The following is an 18702-nucleotide window of genomic DNA, read 5'->3' as shown; positions in this document are numbered from 1 at the left end:
CCTTGGCCTTTGAAAAAGGAAAAAGAACGAATCATCTGCATTTAAAATTCGAGCAGCACTGATGCAGAAGAGTCGAGTATGCATAGTTTGGTTTTCCTAGACAGATTTAAAAAACAAAGCAAACAAAAACCAGTAAAGGATTATACTTTATAAACAAGATTACTAAAGACAAATCAGTCTGTGTCCCTCATATAAATTCAGGTGTCAGAGCAGAACTTGCTTTTGGAAGCCGTGTGTATCTGCCCTCTTTGCATATGTGCTCAGACTTCTTCACTGTCCCTTAATCAGGAAGACAGAATTTACTTTCCTGTTGGACTAATTATAGTTCTTTAAAGAGATTAGTTAACCCTTCTTCTCCTACAGAGGGACTTTTTCAGTGAATCCCATGTCAGAGGGAGGCTGCTGCTTGGGATGGCTTTCAGGGATTGGCAGTGGCAGTACAATGATGCTTACAGCCAGTCTCATGTTGGACGTGTGCTGGTTACCGAACTGTGTGTGTACAATGTACTGCTGCCAGAACTACACTCTGAGCCTGGAAATACTGCTGAAGCCATGGCTCTGTGAGATACAGTTGCAAAAAACTACTTACGGTTAAAAGGTTTTGGATATTAAAGTCAGAATGCATTTCTTCTGCTTTGTACTTTGCATGGAGTGCTTTTCATTTTCTGTACCTATAGCATGGTAAAATTGCCTATTCCTTTCCTTCTGTCCTTCTATCCTTCCTTCCATCCTTCCTGTGTTTTGTGGGTCTGAAAAATGGTTGGTTTTGTCTCTGATGTGATGCTGTCTGGTTAGATATGAGGTGTGTGTTGTCCTCTGGGGATATTGGGCAGCTGACAGATGTGGTGTTGGGTACCTGAGGGATGGACCCCATAAAGTGCGGGTTCTAGGGCTGAAAACCACCTTGCCACTCTGCAGTCATTTCTGGACCAGTCCCATAGGGAGAGGGGGCAGGGAGGAGAATTTTCCCCCATCACTACATTAATTATTGCGCCATTTGTGTGACTGAGGGCATTGGTGGGATTTTTGGTGTGATACGAGACAGCAGCACTAGAAAGGGAGCAATCATGGATCCAGTTTCTTTACTGGAGCTATTTCATGATTGATGCTAGCTGTTTAGGAAGGAAGGGAAGACAAATGCCTGGGCTACTCAGCTCTCCCTCAGGCTGGGTTTTCAAAGCACAGGCCAGTGTGGGAACCAGCAGTGGTGCCCAAGGAGTCCAGATGAGGGTAACAGAAATAAAGTGTTACCTTGGCAGTAGAAACTGTGTGTGCATGAAGATTCTCTGAAGCAATTCATCTTTTGTTTCCTCACTGTCTGGGTCTTCTCACCTGGCTTTTGATTAGCTGTGATTAACCCAGCTGGGCTCTCAACTCCCATAGGTTCCTCTGATGTAACCGGGATGCTCTGTGTCTGTGTAGGATGAGCTGCCTGAACAGCTTGGAGTTCTCTGTCCCTCATCCTCCTTTTCTACCTTGTCCACAGTGCCTGAGCTGTGAAACTCCCCTATGGTGGATTCTGCTTCATTGGTATGGGTGTGGTTTTCAGTCACTGATGCGTTTTCCCTTTGGAAATATTTGTGTCCAGTTGGTGCCCTGATGGACAGCCTTTGATGTGAAGTGTTTTGAGTATGTACATTTGCATCTTTGTTTTTGCAACTAGATTCAGAGCTAGGTAGCATTTTTCATACAGCCTTGACTTGATTTTATAGCACCAGTTCCCTTGGAAAGGGACTGGGACTGATGTTCACAGTCTCAATCCTTGCTTCCATAGGAGAAAGAAGACAGCTGGGAGTGAGAATGAGCAAGTCATCCCAGAGATCAAGTGCAAGAAAGAATTTTGAAATTCTTGCTCTTTTGAATGAATGGTGGGAATGCAGCTATGACCCCAGTGCTGTGATGCCATACAGGTTTATGAATGCCAAGTTCTCTATTAATGTAAATGCCTTTTGTGGGTGGAACAGGATGATGAGGAAAGCACAAACAATTTTTCCTAGCTTCTTAAAATTCCATTTGCTAAGGTGCTGGGAGTTCATTTACAGATCTTATCACCATTTCTTCTATAAATGCCAATTAACTTAGGAAATTTAATAATGCTGTCACTCAACAAAAAATATTGGAGAAATATCTTCAGTACTTTGCAGAAGTTGAAAGCATAAAAACTGAAAATACCTGAAAGGAGAATGAATCCTAAAGCAATTTTATACATGCTTCTCTGTGCTTGTTTCTGGGTCTGTGAAGTTGGGATCTGCCCTTGTGAGGGATGAAAAAATGTTTTTATCTCCAGCTGCAAAGTATGGTGGCTCTTAGCCCCAGTTTGGAAAAGGAAGATGTGGCAGTTCAGGTGAGTTCAGGCTTCTGCTGAGATGCTGAACTATTACAAGGGAGCTCTTCACTATGCAGTGAGTATTCAAACCTACTCAGTAGCTCAGGCTGGAAGGTCTGTGTCTGCAAGAAAAAAGTCATGGGTCATTTTTGGTGTTAGATGTGTTTAGAGTACCTGCAAATTTGCCATTCTTTGTAGATGTATTTTTCGCCATGTGCAGTCCTGACAGTTTTTTGCTGCCTGTCTAGCTTACCCACAAAGGGCAGTGAGTGCTTTATTTAGTTTGAAGGCAGCATCACACACATTTACCAGACACATTTACCAGCACCAATATGACTTTTGTCACTTTTCAAAATGAGCAGTGGAGATAAGTAAGAGCAGGATGTGTCTGTGCCTCGATGAGTCAAGTCCTGGGGATGGACAGCTTGGGGGGAAGTGCTTCCTGATTCCTCAGCTGCTGTAGCACATATTGCATATAAAACATGGTCTGAGACACCTGCAATGGCTTTGGCAGAACAAAATAGCAGAAGCATGGATCTGCTTGTTTCTTCTGATTTATGGATTTCATTGTAGTTGTCAGTGTCACCTTGGTGGAAGTTTATAAATGCAGCATTTCACTTGTCTGTCAGCCTTAATCAGCTTTAGGTAATACAATTCCAATCTGCTGTAAACCAGCAAAATTACCCCTTGTAGGCTTCAGGAACCTCCAGCTTGTTCAGTGGGGGGTTTTTCCCCACATCATGCAAATGGACTTGGCATTTGTCCATGTCTTCAGAACATCTTAATTACATTTTAAATGTGTTAGGGTGTTTGAGCAGTGGTATTTCTGAGAAATTATTAGGAGAAATGAATGGGAGAACTGGCTTTCTGACTATGAGAATAAAATTTCTTCCCAAATTTTCTTAAACTTCTTTAGAAATTAGCACAAATTAGAGACTCTAAAATAACCTCCAAGCAGAGGTGTGTAGAGACATCACCATCATAGGGCATAACTTGACGACTCTAATTCAGGGTGTAATTCTTGACTTTCTAGAAGTACAGTTTTAAAATCACTGTGGAGTGGTTTGAAGTGATCACTCTGGGTGCTGGATACCATTGTTTTTTGTAAATCCATCCTTGACAGCTCTAAGAGTTTGCTTATGTTTTAAAGCTGTGTGATCTTTAATATATTAAATTTCTTAATCTCCTTTTTCTTATGTTCTTCTGAATTTCCAGTTGAAGCTTGTGGGCACAGCATTGGGAATTGTTCTTATTCTAAGAAAACTGCTTTGCCTTCATGACAGGCCATGAATTTTTTTTTTTTAAGCTGAGGTGTGTGACAGTTCTTCACAAAGGCCCTCAGACTGAGTCATGTTTCATGATAACAGCAAAAGAGCTTCTCACTGTAAGTCCTGAGTCACAGTGCATTGGTGCTGCTGGCACAAATAATAATTAATGGGTACATGTCCACTAGGCAGGACAAGTCTGAGTTCAGTCTGTACACACAGTGAGATTTCCTCACACTCTGCACTTCAGGACTTGGTTTTCAGTAGCACTAAACCTGACTATTTTACTTTTGTCCAAATATAATTCTGCATAATTAAAAAGCCCTGACTTGTTGCAGTGAGCCAGTAGCCTGTCTTTCATTTTCCACTTAAATCATATACAAAGGATGACTCTTTTTCAGGTGACATTGCTCTGGAAAGGTGGAGCTGCAGAGGACACGGCTCACAGAGCTTGTGTGTTTGGATAGCTATTTACGTGTAGTAAATAAGGGAGAACACAGCATTTATTCCTCTTTACTTTTAATGTCTGTTACTGACTTATCTTTAGTAACATTGATTCTTTCACACAAAATCATGGCTTCCTGGGCCTCTTCGCCTCCGGTGCTGCTGTCCTAGCCTTCAGGAAGCTGAGCAGGAAGGAATTTGACATCCAGTAAAGTAATTCTTCACTGTGGGGGTGCTGAGGCACTGGCATAGATTGCTCAGAGAAGCTGTGAATGCCCCATTCCCTGTTCAGGACCAGGTCAAATGTTGTTCTGAGCCACCTGGTCTAGTGAAAGGTCTCCCTGTCCATGGCACAGGTGTTGGAACCAGATGATCTTTCAGGTCCTTTCCAATCCAAACCATTCTGTTATTCTATGATTCTGTATTAATTGCTGGGAGAGGAAGAGAAACTTGGTCAATAAGAAAGGCATAGCAGTTTGTGAAGATGGAAAAGCATAGGATTTGCACAGCAAATGATGTTTTGGCTTGGGATTGAAGGTAACTGCACATATCCAGCCTGAGTGGAGTGTGGCTGGAGGCTGGTGAGTGGTGTCCCCCCGTGATTTACCTCCTCCCTTATCTCTGTTAAACACTGCTTAGCAAACTCTGAGTGCACTGTGGCCAACTCATGCTCTCTTAATATGGAAAGCTGAATGAAAACTGGAGTTAGATAGCACTCCAGTGAAAAACTGCAAAAAGGCTGGCATGTTATCAGTTGTTACTTCCTACAAGAGCAAGCTGTGTTGTGTGGTTCCATTATCTGAAACTGAGAGGGCTGGTGGGGCTGGGTGCAACCATTTAAAAATGTGATTTGTTTTTCTTTCTTTGCAGAAATCAGCCTAAAATATTTCCTGGGGCTTTTCTCAGAATCTGTGTCAGTGCAGCAAGTTAACCAGTGGCAGCTGTCTCAGGAGAGTAGAAATTTAGCATGGTGACACTAATGTCTTTGTAAGATGACCTAGATTAGAAATGTCTTGTTCTTGGTTTGCAGAACTCTGTTCAAATATTTAATATGACTTGGAGGTTCTTTTTGGTTTGTTTTTTTTTTTTTTTTTTTTTTTTTTTTCCTTCCTGTAGAGACAGAAATAAAATTAGTTGAAATGCTTTTAGGATCCAAACAGTTTCAGTGGTGGGAATTCTAGTTCAGGAACTAGAATTAGAATACATCAGACACATGGAGTCTGCCCCCCGGTCTACATATTGCTATGTCATGAATAGAGATGAGAAATTTCCTGTGTTTTGTCTGCTGCTTATGCCTGTATGGATTTCGCCTTCTGAATTTCACAGGATATCCAGCATACAAGTTAGAAGTTGGAATGAGATTATAAATGAGACTGCTGAAAATGCAGGTTGCCTTACTCAAAGCATACAGGTAACTTCTTGTTGAAGCCTGGAGGAGCAGGACCAGTGCAGTCACAGTTTTGGTCCAGTCAGAGCTGGCTAATCTGAAGCACAAGGACAGGTGCCAGGGATGGCTTGTCCTCACCAGGAAGAATTTGCTGCTTTTCCCTCCCCTCTCTCTGGATTTTCCCTACTTCAAAATTCTGCCTGTTTTTAAAGAACCTGAAATAATCTGTATAGGCATATGACTGGGATGGAGAAAGGTATATCCACCTTTTTTGTTAACATCACCATTTCCCCCATGGCTTAAAGCTCTCTGCCAACCATCATTTTAGCTCAGTGCACTGAGGCTGAATTCTCTTTGGGCAGGCCCCATTTATGGTGTAGTTTCAGTTGGTCTGTGAGAGGCAGCAGATAACACAGAGAAGTTATCATCTACTCCTCTTACCCCAGAGGAGAAGGGATTCTGGACCCTACATAAAGTGGCTGCAAGCAGAAGAGTCCTGGACTTCCCCATGCAAAACTCTCAGTGAAAGCAATATGGCAGGCTTTCGGGAACAGCCTGCTTCCTTTTTTTAGTTTCCTTCAGTTTTTTTTTTAAACTCCTTGCAATCATGGTGACTTAAAATGGAAGGATGGCACAACCCTCTGAAAGCTTTTCCATCCCTTAGAAAGATCATGCAGCTTCATATGTTTGGGATTTTTAAAAGCACCAAGCATTGCTATCAGTCTCTTAGCTTTGTTTGAAAGTTTCTGCCCTCAACCTAGATGTGAACAGTATTAGGTGGTCCTTAAATTTTGTTTATCTTGTTCTGTAAAATCCAAGGTCTGTGACACAGCAAGGCTGTGCTTTTCTATATTTTTTTCTGAAGTGTTGGACTGCACCCACCAGTGAAACAAGACATCAGAGAAGGAGACCTACAGGTCTTGAATTAGGATCGTCGCCGTGAAAAACAGGCAAGAGCTCTGAAGGACTGAGAGGAGGAGGCTGTGAGACACAGAAAGATTTGCTTTGTTAGCAGATCAGAGGGGCAGGGTAACCTAAGAGTAGTTAAATCATGCAGCAAAATAGGACAGTGGTTTACCAAACCAGTTCCTTGCAAAAGGGTTGAGGGTAAATTCCAGTTCCTTGCAAAAGGGTAAGTGAGGCACTAAACCTGGGCTTAGCTTAGATGCTCTCAGCTTTTCATGCATTACTTGAGTCACTTGTAAAAATCTATGAAAATTAGTGGAGATGGTTAGTAATTTAGTTCTGCAGGTTCTATTTTGTAATGTACATGGGATTTAGAATGAAAACTATAAGGTCTACACCTGCTTCTTCTTGAGTTCATGTATGAGGTTCATATCCAGTAGCACAATTCCAGAAAGACATCCCTTTTCCAAGAGGCCATCTGGGATATCTAGTGGCAGTATAGACATGTTCCCTGAGCTCTTCCTCAAACATCCTCCTCTCTGATGGGCAGCACGACTCGAAGAGCTCCCTGTCAGAAGGAAGTATTCAAATACCACAGGCATCCACAGTGGTGTGGCCAAGGACTTGCAAAAGAAAGGTGAAGTCAAACTAGCTTGGGAAATCCTCTGGTTTGTTTTGGCTTTATCATTTAGCTAGGTTACTGTAATTCAGCTTTCCAGATCTCATTAGGCAGTTGATCAAGCTGCCACCAGCTCTTTCTGCTGTTGTCATTAGAGAGGTGGAGAATAATGCCCTGCTTAACAGAACAGACAAAAATGAGTGTTAAGCACATTGCCAGTGCCCTGACAAGCAGCAGTTATGTGTGTTAGCTGATTAAGGGGTGTTTTATATTAAGGTTGCATATTTACTGGGCTAAAATTGACAAGACTAATACATGAATATTCATAAAAAAACTGAGTGGCTGTGTTTAGGCACTCAAGATAGATTTGTTGTTTTTTTTAATATAAAACTGTTTTTAAAAAGCCCCAATTAATTATTTTTTAGCAGGCTTAGGTGCTCTTTTTTTGCAAGCATTTCTTTTGGTATCAGACTCATGGTGCATGACAACAACACAGAACAGTAAGCTTTTCACTACTGAAGTAGAATAATGCACAGAAAATAAATGAAAGGCTGAAATGTTAAGCTATGCAAGTCTAATTAACTTTCAGCCTTAATAAGCTGTGGCCTCTCTAGCTAAATTAAAAACGGAGTTTGAATTACAGATGGCATCTACAGTTTGAGCTTAAAAAGGCATTTATAAAACTGTCTTTTTCCCCCCTCTCTGGTATTTCTGAGCACTTTGTTTTGCAGAGGGCCATCTGAAGTGGACAGCCCTCTGTCCCTCTCTTGTCTTCCCTTTTGTTCACTGGATGATTCTTTGCCCTCCTCTGCTGCAAAGAGGCTCTAATGAGACTGTTCAGAAATAAGGGGGGCTTGCCTTGACTTTGCCAGGACCCTCACTCTGTGGCTGAGCTCTCCCAGGCTGTGCCTTTTTCTCTGGGAAAGGAAGCCCCATTTGGGCACTGCTTGTCCCAGACCAGATAACATAGCTGGGCTGTGTCTGACTGCCAACCTCACCGCTTGGTTTGTATGACAGGAACTGGAAGGAAGCATGCAGAGACAGTTGCATGTACAAAATCAGCTAGTGCTGGGAGCTGGGCGCTGAGCCCTTGCCTTGCCTTTCTTCTCAATGCTGGAGGGTGTTCTCATACACAGAGATGTATCTGATGCATGGCATTGAGTGTAGTGAAGGGAAGGCTCACACCAAGTCTCCAAACTGTGACAGTGGTCTCAGAGATATCTTGCAGGCTTTTCAGAGGGTAATCAGACAAAGCTGTTCATAACTTGCAATGGTAACTTGTTGGAAGAAAGAGTTTAATAGCTCATTATAGCTCTTCAGCTCATCTTTCTGTTTAATTTGTGTCTGTACAAAGTAATTTTGACACTGCTGGATTTGTCACAGTCAGATGCATCAAGCTCTGAAGATATTGAATTGTTTTCTGAAGTGAAGACAATTTTGAAACCTTTTTAAATTTCCATTTAATTTCTTTGGCCTGGCTGTCTAACATTGCACTCATGAGCAAAGCTTGGGTTTTTTTTTTCCTTTTTTTTTTTCCTGTCAGCTTCAATAATTTGGTTGAAGTTGAGAATGAGGATATTATCGGAATATGTTGAATCAAACTAACTTTGCTAATCTGTTCCAGATTCAAAATAGAGGTAAAACATCTGCTTTGGTTGTTGAGCAGAGCTCCATGCCAACTGTAGCATGCCTAATGTAAAGAAAGAGATGAAGTGGTGTTATGAACTGATCTTCATGTTCACACATAGTTACTCTGCTATTAATGGAAATAACTCTGTCATCAGCCTCAGTAGTTAAACATTTTTAATCTGTATTTTATATCAGCTATGCAGAAAGCAAATATCAGTGACTAAAATCTGCAAAGGATTTTAGTATTTTATGAAAGCAGTAATAACCAACTGTGGTGTTCTTCAAGAGCACTGTGAGCTCCATGACCTCTAAGAGAAATCAGGAAACATGGATGTTACTCTTTAATGTCTTTTAAAGTATATTTGGCCCTGACTGTGTAGGAGAAGGTGAGTTGGGAGATTTTCTGAGTTTTTCTGGAGCTGGCAAGAGGGTGGCTGTGGGGGTGGCAGTTGCTGACCAGAGGAATGAGTTGCACTGTAGTGCGTAGGAGACAGGCAGTGGTGAGGCTGTGTGTATGATGTGCAACACAAGGGGGAACCTGAGCAAGATCCACTTGAAATATAGTGGTAAGACCAAACAAATCAGATAGTTCAGGTTTTGTTCAAGTCCCTAAAACGTCTTCTTCTTCCCTATCGTTGTTTTCATGATCCTGGAGGTTTGCTATTGTCCTGAAGCTTGGTTTAGATACCCATGACTGCAGGACCTTGGAAGTGTTGCAGGTCACTGTTAAGAGGAAGATGAGGTTCAGGAACACGTGAGATTGTGATTACAAAATGTATCTGTCCTTAACAGAAACTCTGTGCATGGGTTCCCCATAGCTGAAATGACCTTCTGAAGGAGATGAGATCTGAAATTTTGCTGGAGTCCTGCCATGTGTTAGTGTGCATCTACCCAAAGGCACTAGAGTCCCCTTGAACTTTTGGAAATATATATTTTTATTGATTTCTGGTGTAGCTTACCCTTTTTGCATTAACCTTTATCTTCACCTAAGTGTAGTGTGAATTTTGTTTTGCCTTCTTTGCTTTCATATGTTCAATCCTTTGCCTACTGAAGCCTGCAGAAAAGAATAACTTTGACTTTCAGTGATTGTTGGACTAGATCTATTTTTGAAATACAGTCTTCTGCAGTTCACAGTTTGTAACTCAGTCAAATTGGTAACCGGTGTCCTGGTTTGTGTTGCCCTTAATGGAGCAGAGATGCATCCTCCTTGAGCGCAGCCATTTAAGCTCTGTATGTCTTGGATGTGGAAAACACATGATTTCTTTTAATAACAACCTTTTATGTATTGCAAATAGTTCTCATGTTTCCTTTAAATTGTCTTCTATGTATTGTGACCAGCTCTGATCTGTTTAGGTTTTCCCTGTAAATTATGTTTTAGAGCTCTGTTTTGGTCTTCAAGTCAAGTGGTGCCCTAAACTAAATGCCTCACTCCAGCCAGCCTTAGCAGTACTGAGCAGTGTGGAAAGACCACAGTGTGCTTTGCAAGTCATAATCTTATTTTAAGTCTCTTCCTCTTTTAGAACGTTGTTCGGTTACATTCAGTTAGTAAAATGCAGTTCCAAATTCTTTCTTACACAGAACTGCTGCGTAACAACCCTGGATTTCTCACTAACAGGCAGGCTATGTTCTCCTCCATACTGAACCGTGTACTACTCTTCCTTCAGCCTGATTGTTTGTATAATTTGTCAAGGTGGTTATAAATTCTAATCTTGCCCTCCAATGTCCTTGTGTAGTCTCTTGTAGTTCCAAGGTATCTGCAAATGTATTATGGCACTCTCTGTTTCATAGCTGCCTTCTTTGTGTGTACAGTGATATAAAACAGACCCCGTTAGCCAGCGGAAGTCCTAATCTTACCAAGATGTTACAGGATCAGATGCCACTTTATAGTTCTCTAAATCAGGGCTAATTTTCTAAAAATGAGAGTTTTAACTAGCATGTGTGATGAGTATCAATGTGTGCTGCATATATCAGATAGAGCACTTAATTACAGATGGACTGGACTATTACTTTGTCCTGCTGAGTGTCCAGGCTGCCAGATGAAAAGCAGATCTTGCTATGCTGCTGCACTGAAAGAGCACTATGGAAGGGTTTTTTTGAGCCAGCTGCAGTGTGTGTAGCAGCCCTTGCACACGCTTGCCTTGGCAAGGAAGAGGGGTAAGTCACAGTTTCATAAGTGATAAACCGAAGGGAGATAAACTTGCAGCATTTCCGTTTCTTTTTTCCTTTTTCTACTTGACTGACGTTGCTGCTGGTAGAGTTGGGTGCAGGCAGGATATCAGTGGTCTCCAGAGGATGTGGGGCCACTGAACGGAGGAGATGCCTCAGGTTAAGCTGACCAGCTGCATGAACTCCTTCAGCCCTCAGAGCGTTCCTCCCTCAACACAGATTTGGTTTTAATTGTATTTTTTTTTCTCTCTTGTGGAATTTAACACCTAAACAATTGGTTAAAAAAAAATTGCTTGAAATGTGTTTGAAGACAAGTGAGCAGGAAATGAAGCTTTTGGCAGGGTTGATGTTTTTCAAGTGAGTTTTTCCCCTAACTGCTTTATTCTGAAATCTCTAGCGAGGAGCAGATGTGTCACTGGGTTGCTGTTGCTCTGTTCTGCTGCTGGCAGTTTCATTTCTCTTGAGGTTCATAACCTCATGCTGCCTTGGCCACCTCTCAGCTGTGCCTCTGGTGGGGACAGCATGCAGGGCCCTTTGGAAAGCAGGTGGTGTAACATGGCACAGGGCCTCTCACTTGGAAGTTGGCTTCAGCTGATTTACACCAGCTGGAATTTATGCCCCCAGAGATTTTTCTGTCTGCTATGCTCTTGTTCAGAAACACTGCCTTGGTGCCAGGACTTCTTCCCTGCTTCTGACTAAATGATTGATGGATTATGGGGGAGGGGGAAAAAGAAAAGACAAAAGCTCTGGGAAACAAAATATAGATATGACAAGAAGTGCTCAAATGGATAAGTAGTGCAGCACATGCTGCTGAGAACATGTAAAAGGAATTGGATCCTTTTTTGGTACTGCCATTACAATCGCAGGACTGTTATTTAATGGTGCCACTGATATGTCTGTTGTGAGATATTACACAACACACAGTTTGTATCAAGACAAAATCCCAAGAAACTTTGAACAAACCAATTCAGGAGGACAAGAAAAATTCAAGGTACTATTCGGTTGATTATCCTCAATCTTTGTAGGTATTCCAACAAATCTTATTTTGCTGTCTGTGGCAGACTTTTTTTCTACTAAAATGGGTAAACGCTAGTGAATATAACAAATGTAACAAATGTTATGCTACTATGTTTATTTTTGTCTCCCTTAAAAAAACTTTCCTATTTTAACTAGTCTGTATTGTGCTGAGTCTTTGTCTCCACTTGATTAATGTAACTTCAGGGCAGTATTTATTAACTAATTTTCTGATCTGATCTGAAGGCACTTTAAAAAACCTCACCCACCCCCAATCCCAAATGCCAAAACTAAAACCAAACCCTAGCACTTAAATCAAGACTGGTGGACAGCCTCCAGTAATGAGAATGAAGGAAAGGACGTTAGGCAAGCTGAATTAAACAGTCTGAGCTCTTTTCCTTTTTAGAAGTGAGCTAAATATAACGGGCCAAGAGTTATTTTGGTGCCTTTAACTGATAAGTTCAATGAAACATAGGCAACTTGCAGCACTTTCAGTTTGTAGAGGAATTTCAGGATTCCAGGAATGGCAGGATGTAACCTTCACTTCACCTGGAAATATAAGCAATTCTTGGGGCAGTTGATAGGCTTCCTAATGAAAAATGGGAGGCAGCCAAAATCTGGAGCCAAGCGAGCACCAGAAATAGATCTGCCAGAGGCTTGTTTTGCACTGTCTAGAATGGCATATCACAAATTGTGCGAACAGAAATACCGGGCTGGGTCCAGCATTGCACAAGCAAGATCAATCCTGACTATTTTCCTTTTTAAGTATCATGAAAGCTTGACTAAATAAATGTCGTGTTAAAGTTTCAGCTGTCTCAATATGTTGTTTTCAAATAGGAGAGGGGAAAGGGCTGAGCACAGAGAGGACCAGGGTGCAGGTGGTGGTGGGGAGGCAGGGGTTTAGCTGGCTTATTCTTGTTACATCACAAGATGTGTGCTTTTGGGAAAGTGTAGTGAAGTATAGTCTGGTTTGCACATCACTTACTAAATGATTATTTGTGATTATGTTTAATTATAGAATCAGATCTATTGTCTTCTCTGTCTGGCCGGAGACAGGGAGTTTGGTGGGTGGGGTGTAAACAAAAGCCATCAGGGCCTTGCTGAGTGGGAGCAAAGAGCCAGAAGTCTGTGGGAGCACAGCCTAAATTTCTGAGCCCAGCTTGTTTTTGCAAAGGCTTAGCTGTATTGGAGGGGAAATAATTTAAAAGCAGGTGATGCAGGATGTGTTGTGACAGTCCTGCTCTCTTTTCAGGGTTGAGCCATGCTCTAAGCAGTTCAAGTTGTTCTTTTCCAAACATGGTGTAAGCAATGTTCAAAACAAGATTTTTAATGGAAGGTTATCATCAGACAATCTTGTTTCAGACAGCTCTACTGCTACTACTTCAACCTTTTTCCAGTGATCATGCTTTTCCCTTCCTCCTTCATTACAGCTATTGTACATCAACAAAATCTACTTGTTCACCTAAAGCTGAGGATGTGATTTTTCCCATCCAGAAGATGCAGAAGGGTGTTTTGGTAGGCTGCAATTCCAGCCTCTGAACCTGGATACTGGATACCAGGCACCCAGCTGAACTCGGCTGGAGAGGTGGGATGCATGTCCTCCCCTGGCCATGCTGCCCCAAGGCTTTGCGGTCTGCACCAGCTGCCTGGCTGTCCAGCAGTATGGTTGGAGCTGCTCTGTTTCTGTAGCTGTTTGTGATTGCCATGCAGTTAGCAATGTACACCAGTGATTAATGTCAAGTTTTTGTAATGTTACCAGCAGTGGCAATATCTGCTGATCGTGTTAGAATCACTGTATTCCAACCAATTCTGCACCAAATATTTCTGTAAATGTTCAAGTCTTTGTTTGGGACGCCACTGTGGGAAAGGCTGAGTGAATGCCTTTGTGGAACCACCTATGGACCATGTTAGCATTGTATGAATTATTCAGACATTTGTGAACAATTACTTAGGAACCAAGCACACTGAGCATTGTTTGCACCACACTGAGGGTTCTTGCAGACATCCTGTCCTGATGTCCTGGGTGCTATTGAGTACATGTCCCTTAGGTTTAGACCATACTGGGAGCCACAGGTGTGCACTGGGGTATTTCCCATTTGGTCACTGAGCAGTTTTTGGTGTTTTGGTGAAGTTGCCATTCATCATTAGATGAAAGCTTTGGAGGGAGAGGCTTTCAGCTGTGGGCTTGTGTTGTGCAGGCAAATGCAGACACCCCCCTCCAGCTCTTCTTTCTTTAAAAAGTTAGGTAAAAGTTGTTTTTGAAGCTCAACATATGTTCTATATATGTTATATATAATTTTTTACCTATTCTCAGGAGAGCATAACAGCAAATGAAGCAGTGATCAATTCTCCACTGCTTCTGTGTGCCCCGTGCAGTTGATGTGAAGTCCTTTTTATGGTCTGAAAGAGAAACACAGCCTGAGGCTTTGGAGAAGCTGTTATAAATGACATAGATAGAAATGGGGGCCATTACAGGAAAACCCAACACTTGAAATAAAACTTAAATGCCCATTACATCCCCCTAAGCAACTTAGAGCACAGCATGGCAGCAAGTTGGAAAGCCATTGGTGCAGGGAAAGTGTCAGGGCACAGTTGCATCCTTTAAATGCTGGCCTATAAACAACATGAAGATCTCTCAGCTTGGAAGTGCCTCTGTCACGCAGAGGTTCTTTTTTAGTTTTGGGAGTGTTGACTCATGTTTTTTTGAATACCTCTGTGTGTCATATAAGTTTGTTGGTCCTTGAGCATTCAAACACAGTGGAACAAATTGAAATAAATAGCAATGTGTTGGCATGCATGCTGTCCTTGCTGCAGAGGATTGATGTGCAATCCTTAAATCACTGGGCTAGTCTGCAATAAATGGAAGCACATAATCAGATAGAATTGAATTAATTTTATTTTTTCCTGCTGTGTTTGAAATGTTGCAGCATACAGGGTATTTATTGATCTGCTCAGTATAAATGTCCTAAGTGCATTTGCTCACTTAACGATGCTGTTAGTTTGTCACAGTGCTTCCAGGGAACCAGTGCACCCAATCTACAGATTTGATTCTCTCCACTGGCTTTTCAATTGCTTGGACAGGTATTCCTTACATCACTTTGTAAAGATCTGTAATTGCAATGTAACACCTCTTAGCAGCCATCCAAGGGCATTCTTCTCCAAATACCAGCTCTGTGAAAGTACTTTGTTGGCGGAAGTGTATATAGAAATTCCTACAACAGGATTGCACCCTTTGAATTAACAAATTAAGAGCAAATGTTTTTTGTATTTACCCATTCCTAAAACACAATAAAAGGCTAACCCCTGATGCAAGGGTAATAGACTACAAAGCCTATTGAAAATTATCAGCATTGAGTAATTTCTGTACATGGAACTGTATAAATACTAAGCATCAGGGAAATACACTTTAAGAGTTAACTCCAGTTAATGGCTGTTCACTAATACAGACTTGTAAGTTAAAATAGCATTTCAGGTATTCATGTGCTGTATGTACAGGGAGAGAAAGTCCTAAACTAAAATTAGGGACAGGAGTAGCCTTTTTGCTTAGGGCAATGGAAGGAAATAGATGTATGTGATGTGACATAGCAGATAACCTTGTAATCTTGATTAGTGGGAGTACTTTCAGAAAAAAAGAGGTGTTTGGCAAAACACTGTCAGAATCAATACCACTTTGAAATGATTGTGTGTCTTGCTACATTGCCTTGCTAGTTACATGAATACATGGATATATATCTAAGTGTTTAGTCCAGGAACTTGATGTAAGGCAATTAGAGCTAATAAAGGATCAAAATGTAGCTTCTTTTCACTTGCAGGAACAAATGGTAGTCTGTGAGATCAAATGAGCATGGGACTCAATCATCCTTATCCTCTCGGCCTCTGCCTCCTGCCAAACAAAAATCTGCCTTAAGTAAGTCCTGCTTAGTGAGTCAGGATATCTAAAATCAAGGCAAAATGTTCAGTATATGTCACAGTTACTAGCTACTCAACAAAAATACAAAGTGGTTTGCTAGGAGGTTGAGCACCTGCTTTGGACATAGTAATTAAAATTATACTTGAGACAGTCCCCTTACATGCTTATTCTCCTCTGGAGTCAGAGACTTGCCAATGCCCCTTGGTAACAGTCAGATCTATGGAGGAGAATTTCCCAGTGCTGGACTTTTTCTTTTGGAACAGCTTGTTGGCTCTGTGGAATCCAGCTGAGCCACAGGACATTCTTCCATGTGGATTTAAATTCTGTTGCTGAAAAAATCATTGTGCCTTCAGTTCAACAAGTTAATTTTACCTGGTGGGTTGAAGTCCAGCTTATGATTGCCCTGCACTCAGTAAAGACAGGAATATGTCCAGAACACTGGACAGTGTCTGCAGACACAATTTATTTTTTACTAAAATGCTTGTTACAGCACAAAGTAAAAAACCCTCTAATAAAACTTGTTGGTAAGTCTCATACATATCATAGTTACTCTGTAGAAAAAATAATATGGAAAGTTTTTTGTTAGCTGCTGGAGTTTATTTTCAGAAAAAAATGTGAACACTCCCAACTGAAATTCTCTTTAAGAAATTGGAAGCTACAGAGAGCTGAGCTGATGAAACAGTTGTTCATCATTCCAAAACCCTGCACCCTTGCTTAATTCTAATAATAGTTATATATAATCTGCTCTGTGCTTGTGCTTTTCTTTTTCCTTTAATATAAGAGTTTAACAACTTCTGAATTTGAAGACTTTTAAAGCAAATTATTTCTGTTAATGAAATAACCCATTAATGATGTCACAAGCTTTAGAAATTATTTCCAAAAATATACTATCCTTTGATAATTAGGAAGGAAAAATATCTATCCTTCAGGAATGTGTGTGTAAGTGCACAAGCCTTATTCCATCCCTGTCAGCTGCTGAATGGAGCAATGCCTTTTCCATTGTGCTGATGGATGTGGATGCATCTTCTCAGCTCTGACCTCAAACTGAGCAGTAATGCTGCAACATAGTTCTGACATGTATTTCCTGGACAGGTCGTTATACTTGACTGCACATCTTACACTGAAATGGGTCTCAATATGTAATAAAATTGCCTCAACAATAAATAATACATTCTCATTTCAAAACGAATACCTTTGAAAAGAAAGTAAAATAGTGACATAGAGAATTAGAAAAATGGCCAGCTGGAGCAGGCTGCACAGCAGTGACTCAAGATGGTTATTAACCTGTACTGGTTTTATCTCCTCTTTCCAGTTTTCAGGCTCTGATCATTTTTATCTCCTCTTTCAGTTTCCAGGGTGTGATCATTCTCCATTATCTCTGTGTCTTGCTGCTACAACTATCAGAGATAGATTTTATCATAATTATTTTATAAAAATTAAATCTTAAAGAGGAAAAAGGTCTGAAGGATGAGGCCTTTGAAATGGCTATATGGCAGCTTTCTCCTGTCAGCAAAGGTTACGTTTCAGTGGTGGGAGTTATACCCTGCTTCAGAGGCATGATAAACACTGGGGTTTGATCTAAGGAACTGCAGGTGGATGTGACCATGCTATGGTGGACAAAAATTGAGATGAGGATCTTCTGTGTGTTACATGTCTAAAGAACACAGTGTTATTCTCAATCTGCTTTCTGTGTTAAGTGGCTGATGCTAATTAGAAAGGTCAAACATCTCCTGTAAAACCAAGGGTTTGATTCAGATTTGTGGCAGAGAGAAGAAGGGTCAAAGTGCCTTATTGAAGACCTTCCTTTTTTTAATGTAATGATGCAGAGTACTTTACTTCCTCCTTTTTCAAAAGAAAAACGTTGCCTGTAACAGCACTTGAACTTGGTTGCTTTTTTTTTTAAATCTAATAAATTTGAGATTTTTTTTCTCTTACCTCTGTCTGAGGTCTCACCTTAAATGTCACCAGAGTCTGGCTGATACTTTTCACTGGGTGCTGGGCATACCTGCAAATGGGTTCAAGGAATAATCTAAGATGCTGGGGGTATTTGTGTCTTGGCTACTGGATTGTGATTGCCATTCAGCTTGAAATTGAGGAGTTCTCTGCTTTCGTGTTAATTATTTTTTTCCATTTAATATTATGATAAATGTGTAGAAAATGCACATATTTTGGTGTGAGCATAATAATTTCATAAACATTCACTGATTCTTCATAGATGTTAGTTTTAGGAGAGAAGGGTCTGCTGTTTGCATCCTCTGTTGGGGAATATTCTCTGCCCATTCTGACAAGGCTGGGAAGGGAGCATACTACATTGTTAAAGTGAAATGCAATTTGTTTTTTTTCTTTCTTTTTCAAGCATTCACTACAATATGTAAGACATAGACAGTTGTGATGAAAGATATTGCTTTAGTCCTTTTCATTTTTGGAGGAGTGGCAAGAATGAAATTCTTGAATGTTTCTCAAGGACGTAAGGGATTAATATGTCTTAAAATAGACACCATTAACTTAGAAATGCATTTTCCACATTTGAATAAGATAGGGAGGAAATGGTATTTTCTTTGTTCTTTCAGCCTGTTTTCTGAATTTCGAGAGCCTGTTTACAAGGCAGTTAAATTCTGTAGAATCTCAAGAACTGTTGCAGTTTTATGTGCCTAAGTAGTAATGCATGCTGCCATTTTACAGGATTATTTTAGATTCTGGTGATTGCATGGCATCACAAACTCCTTTTTGACAGTAGGACCATGAGGCGACCAGGAGTGAGACTTGGGGGGCACACACTGTCTTCAGGAGGGTGCTGGTGAAAGTGGGGCCTGGTTCAACCACATGCTTTATGGGATAGGGATCTTTGTGAATTGTCCCCTTCTTTTCCCGAGTCTCCAGCAGCACAGTTATTCTTCTTTTAGTTCAGTGTGCTGCCAGTTTGGTTACTAAGTCAGATATTTGCTGCCAAGGTGGTTGGAAGGGCTGAAGTCACCAGCTCTGGCTGAGTATCGCAGCTCTGAGCACACGCAGAGCTCCCTCCCGCTGCCCGGCGGT

At 41.1% G+C, this 18702-nt stretch overlaps 1 protein-coding gene across 1 annotated transcript in view; it reads left to right on the top strand.

Moving 5' to 3' along the window:
• Nucleotides 1-18702, top strand: part of ANKRD44 (ankyrin repeat domain 44) — a 127637-nt gene that overhangs the window by 42147 nt on the left and 66788 nt on the right. The window lies entirely within an intron of this gene.

The sequence above is a fragment of the Vidua macroura genome, chromosome 7 (genome assembly GCF_024509145.1).
Source record: "Vidua macroura isolate BioBank_ID:100142 chromosome 7, ASM2450914v1, whole genome shotgun sequence".
In the NCBI taxonomy this organism is placed as follows: Eukaryota; Metazoa; Chordata; class Aves; order Passeriformes; family Viduidae; genus Vidua; species Vidua macroura.
Note: the sequence above shows the minus strand (reverse complement) of the source record. Positions and strands in the feature narration are given on the sequence as shown.